Source organism: Phyllostomus discolor, chromosome 11 (genome assembly GCF_004126475.2).
Source record: "Phyllostomus discolor isolate MPI-MPIP mPhyDis1 chromosome 11, mPhyDis1.pri.v3, whole genome shotgun sequence".
Classification (NCBI taxonomy): Eukaryota; Metazoa; Chordata; class Mammalia; order Chiroptera; family Phyllostomidae; genus Phyllostomus; species Phyllostomus discolor.
Genome location: NC_040913.2, coordinates 51,172,584 through 51,178,583, shown reverse-complemented (window position 1 = coordinate 51,178,583; position 6,000 = coordinate 51,172,584). Strand labels below are relative to the sequence as shown.

The 6,000-nt window shown below is 40.4% G+C and overlaps 1 protein-coding gene across 1 annotated transcript in view; it reads left to right on the top strand.

Moving 5' to 3' along the window:
* Nucleotides 1–383: 383 nt before the first annotated feature.
* FNDC3A (fibronectin type III domain containing 3A) overlaps nt 384–6,000 on the top strand; it is a 242,358-nt gene continuing 236,741 nt past the window's right edge. Inside the window, 1 exon segment of the mRNA XM_028526584.2 lies at nt 384–688. The gene's annotated coding sequence lies outside the window, so the exon portion shown is untranslated.

The window sequence follows — 6,000 nt, the reverse complement described above, 5'->3', positions numbered from 1 at the left end:
TTTTCCCATTACTATACATCATTGTCTTTATTTAAAAGATACCCATTTCATTTGTATTTTACATGCAAAAATTGGTCTGAGAATTGTGTGAGTAGCCCTAGTACCATCAATTAACCCCACATTTCCCTAGTGTGACTCGCAGGCTGGCAGAAGCTATGATGAACCAGGTGCAGCCAGGCCTTAGAAGAGAGAGTCTGCAGCCCCAGAAGGCTGTGGGCACTGAGGGCGTGCTTAGACGGCACAGCTCTGCTGGTTGCTAGCGCTTGAGTGAGAGACCTTGGGGCTAGCAAGTACGGCGTAGGATCCCACCCAGGGTCAGAACCAGCCGGGGGCGCTGGCCGTGGAGCTCGCGCAGGCGCACTGAGCGCACTGAAATCCGGGCTCCACCTCCTGGCTCCCTAGTAAGCATGGCGGCGGCGGCTTTCGCGGTCCCTCGGGTGAAACAGAAAGCAGGAGCTTCGCGGAGAAGGAGCGAAGAGCAGGGCTGAGGCGCACGGCGCCGTTACAGCCAGGAAACCACCCCAGTAGTAAGTGCACCAGCGGCCCAGCGGCCCGGAGAGCGGCTCTGTCTCTAAGGTAGAGCGAGAACGATCAGTAACCTGAGGAAGAGGCGCCACCGTAGTCGCCTTCCTCTGCCCCAAAGCGGCACGACTTCGAGGTGAAAGCGCGGGCGTTCCCTCAGGGAAAGGTAGGGGTGACACTACCATCACCGCCACTTCCCTTTCCGCTTTTTAGGCGTCAGGGAAACCGTTAGGCTGGGGTTGAGGAGTCGGTGCACCGAGCAGGGCTCGGCCTGTCGAAGGCCTGGACCACCCTGTCCTGTGGGCACGCTTTGGGCTGAACGAGCGGGGCCAGGGACGGGAACCCGGCCACTGGCCGGGCACCTGTGAGTGGGAGTCTCATCTCCAAGGTATCACAGGGTCACGGCCCCTCCACCAGCCTGAGGAGGTGGCGAGGGGCTCAAAGCCCCCCTGGCCTGCGGCCCATGACGAACGGCGGCACTCCGACAGGCGCAGGGGTAGAGAGCGGAGCCCTCCGGAAAGTGTCGCGAAGCGGCCACCCCGCTGCCGCAGAATTTGAAACGCTTTTGAAGAGAGTTTCCCCTGCTCATCTTGGGGTTAAAACCTCGAAAACCCGCCCTTCTGTGTTTGAGCTTGTTTGGTTGGTGGCAGTACCTGGCTGTCTCTCTACCCGGCGGGCTTAACCACCTGTTCAGTCAGGAGGGTCACTGGAGATTGCAGTCCTCGCCGTCTTTCAACAGCCTGAATCATTGAACTTTTGATAGAGCTGTGGAGGGACGTCAACCGTTAGGTAAAGGAAAATGAACAAATAATTTCGTCATAAAATAGCGGACACAGCGATGGCTGTTTTAATTAATGTAGTCTTTAATCGTTCTTTCATTAAACTGGTAGCGTTAAAAGCCTTGGGATATTTTTGTGTGGGGGAGGGGTGTGTAATGGTTGCTGGGTTGCTAAGAATTGTGAATTAAGAAATTTTCTTTAGTGAAATCCTGTGAAAACCTGTGTCTGAGTTTCTATTAACTAAGAGTAACAGGCTGACAAGGTTATTTTATTTTACTTTTTACAGTATAATCCTCATGTATGTATTCACTGTGGACTTTCAAAAATGAGCAACATAGTTTTGCTTCTTAACTGTGGTCTTTAGTTTTAGTTCTTGAAACCAGAGTTGGTATGTGTTTTTCTATATTATAAGGATGAAATAGCAAAAGTTGAGCTGTTGCTATAATATTTTATCTCCATGCTGTTACCAGCACCAGTGCTAAACATATGCCACTCAGGAGTTGGAGCCATATGTTAGGCAGAAACTAATTGAGTTTTGTGGTTATGGGGTATTTAGATGAATATTTAGTTTTTTCTATTTGCTTAATCTGTAATTCTTGCCATTGTGTAAGTTTTACTTAAATCACCTAAAAATATTGAAGAGAAATGAGCCCCCTGCCTTTTGATGTTTTCTTGGTTGATTTGATTTTTCTCATGTAATGATATAAAGTGCCCTCTGAGACACTTTAGGTGTGGACTTCACAGAAAACAGTGATAAAAAGTATTTTTAACACATCTTTTATGGAACCTAAAATTTTGCTTTCAACTTTTTGGCCCACTAATAATCTTGTCTTCATAAATAATACCAGTTAGTAGGAAGAAGGGATGATAACTTGACAGGAAAAAAATCTTCTAAAATTTTTAATAAATAATTTTATATTTAAACCCTTAGGCACTATCATAGTAAATTTTACTATTATGTCCTTCTTTCTCTGCATAGATTATCTGAGTGTTCTTGTGTAGGTTACCCGAAATTTTTTTTATCCCAGGTTGGCTGCCTTTAGCCACCTGTGTGCTTCTAGATTAACTCCATTTTTTTCCCTTTTGTCTGAATTATTGAATGTTGAGGAAAAATAAACTTTTGGTTAATATTGGCTTCAATCAAACATAATTGTGAGGGTAATTTGCTTCTCTAAATCAATATGGCTTCAAAAAAACTGATTTTATGATTGTCTTTCGGTATCATCACTTCTACTCTTCATAAGAGTAACTGAGAGCTGATTTCTGTTAACATTCATACAATAATTGTCTTAATTGTTAAATTTCTACAGTATGATGTTAAGCATATCTTATTACTAATTTTAAAACTTCTCCCTGTATGTAGGTAGTCAAAAACTTTTCTGACTACCTACATATAGGTCAGGTAAAGAGACTATAAAACCCAGAAAAAAGAGAAGGGATGCATGATTAATATTCTTATTGTCTCTTGTGGCTTTACTTAAGAACATTTAATTTATGATTTGTCTATTTTTAGTTTAGCCTCGTGGGTATTACAGGGTGGGGCAAATGTAGGTTTACGGTTGTTCATATGGGACATGATAAATAACAATACAAGAATAAACTGTTTCTCATACTCTCAACTGTAAACCTCCTTTTGCCCCAAACTGTATTTATGCTTTAAATTTTGTTGTTTATACATCCAAGGCTTGTGCACCTTATATTTTGCTTATATTTTTAAATTACAGTTTGATGAATTGTGATGTTTTGGGTGCTTTTTTTCATGAAAATGAGTGTAGATGGTATTTTTGAGAGTGATGTAGTATTATATACTTGAGTTCCAATTTTAGGTAATCAGAAGATAAGTGTGTTTTTTTTTTTTATCCCTAGCATTGTCTAGCAGATTTCAAATAAATCCACAGTGTTATAAATCAAAAGATTTAGAATACGGTGCATGTCTATGTCATTGAATCTTTTAGTGCTTCAGTTTATGACATTGCAAAAATGAAAGACAGACAGAGAAAAGAAATAAAAATGGCCATTATGGATATTGATGTCAAGAGCTTCTTGTTAAAAAGAAATGAAAGGCCAATAGTGTTGAAAAGCAAATTTGAGGGGTTGTTTTGTTGTTGTTGTTGTTGTTGTTTTTGAGAAAATTTGCTTTTATAATTTTCTTAATATTTTGGTCTTATTTTATTTCAGAGTATTATTTAGTGGTCTCTTTTCATCTCTTGATCTTTATCTCTCTGTTTACCCCTCATTATAGTTTTGCGCTTTTTTTTTTCACATACACTAAGTTCTCAGTGTGGCCTGTGATCTTACATCAAGTCTTTCTGTCCTTTACCAGCCCTCAGATTATTTTTCTCCCAGATAGAAAGGTGTGCTTGGGCGATGGCATGTTCTTAGAAGATGATGAGCTATTATTAAAGTGGGGATACAGATAAAAGCAATGTGATGTGTTTCCTTCCTTCAAGGAGTTTATGAACTAGTTGGAGATACTAGACTAATGCACAGGAGATCATTAGCAAAAAATAAGATGGTATTATTAAGTTGTGTGGCAAGGATTATAATTTAAAGGAAAGTGAGACCACTAAAGAGGTAGAAAGATCTTGAATGGTGTTTGGAGGAAGTTAGATGTGAAACTTAGGAAATATTTAGATAGCAAAAGGAATGATATTCTTAAAAAGACTAACAGACATAGCTGGTACTAGTAGCAAGGATACCATTCTCAGAGCATCCAAAACAAGCATTAGGAGGAAGAAAGAAGGGTAGAGATTTTGGCTAAGGCTATGGTCAATAGAGAAAGAGGCAGGGCTGGACAAGATACTTTGTATCATTATGAATCCATCACTGAAAGAACTATATATCTACTTTGACATATTTATAGCTTAAGCTTTATGTATAAGGGATGGCTTATATGTCTTATATGTGTTTGTTTATTATACTTTAGATTAGGGGTTGGCAGGCTTTTTCTGTCGAGTGTGAGATAGTAAATATTTTAGGCCAGGCTGGCCACTTAGAGTCTGTGTTGAATATTTGTTTTTGTATTTTTACAGCCTTTCAAAAATATAAAAAACATTTTTAGCTCAAGAGTCAAACAAAAACAAGCCAGCTTTGGGCAGGATTTGGCCAGTGGGCCTAGTTTGCTGACTCTTGGTTAATAATTAATTGGTTAGGTAATTGTCCATATAGCATATATATATCATTTGTGTTCATGGTTGTTTAGTGTGTTTTGTTATGATTATCATTTAGATTTTTTCCTATATAGTAATAAGAATGAAGAAAATATGCAGAAATAACTACTATTGTAACTGTAGTTTTGTGGCCATATTTTGAGCAATAACTCAGAATAGGTTGCAGAACTAGGAAGTGAAAGAAGAAAAGCTTTTGAGTCAGACTTTAGAGCAGTGAAAACCACTATACCCAGGCTTGTCTTAGAATTTGTACATGGGTAAGTGTATCAACTGCCTATGGCATTTTAGAAACTTTGGGTAGGTTGCTAGTGGCCTGTAAGTGACAAAAGGAAGTAGACAGTAGGAAACCTTGTTTCTACAAGTAGTGTAAGATAAGTTACTGAAGAGGCAAAACAATTGGGTATCCCTCAGTAACTCCAAGACCACCACAGTTTGTAGAGCAGTCTAATAATTGATATTTACATTGATGAGCTTGAGTTATCAAAAAAGGTTATATTGTGTGCAGATTAAGGCGGAGAAGAAAGACTAGAAATTTCTTTTAGAGTATCTTCATTAAGATTGTTTAAACAATATAGTGACTTAAATGGTATCAGTTATTTTGAAAATTCATTTACGCGAAATATCTCTTTGAAGCTGATAAATTTATGGATGAGTATTTGTAAGGCATTCTGTTTTCTTCTACACGTTGTGTTTCATGTTACCATTGCCAGGTGAAGTGGTGCCTTGAGTTATGCTGTATGAATCAATTGGCTAGAGCATTTTTTTTCCATTCAGAAGGCATTAGTAAGGGATGGAGGCATAGGTAGAAACTCTTTGCTTCCTCATACAACCAAAAGAAGGATAACAGCCAGTTGAAAAACAATAAACAACCAGAAGTGCCAGAAAATCAAACTGCATGGAACTCCCAACAATCAAGGAGTTAAACCCAGGCTGGCAGGAGGGGCAACTTAGCAGAGAGGAGGTGTGACAAGGTGGTGGACTGTGGAGGTGAGGCCTGGCTGGTAGAATGGGAAAATAAAGACTCAAAGCTAGCTGTAAAATTCTGTGGGGGTTGCCACGGCGGGAAAAACTCCTAGTCTCACAGGACAGTTTGTTGCAAAATGGGGCTAGGGTGGAGCAAGCAAGCAGCATTTTTCCCTCTCTGACCCCTCCCCCACAGACAGCACCACAAGGCAGCAAAGAGGGTTGCCCCACCCTGCAAATACCTAAGGCCCTGCTCCCTTATGACATAACTGGTCTGCTGAGACAAGAATGTGGCCCAAATGAAAGAACAGATCAAAGGTCCAGAAAAAGAGCTAAGCAATAAGGAGATAGCCAACCTATCAGATGGAGAGTTCAAAACACTGGTAATCAGGATACTCACAGAACTGATTGAGCTCGGTCACAAAATGAAGGAAGAAATGAAGGCTACCCAAAGTGAAATAAAGCAAAGTATACAGGAAACCAACAGTGAAAGGAAGGAAACCTGGACTCCAGTCAATGACGTGGAACAAAGGGAAGAAATAAATATCTAACTGGAACAGAGTGAA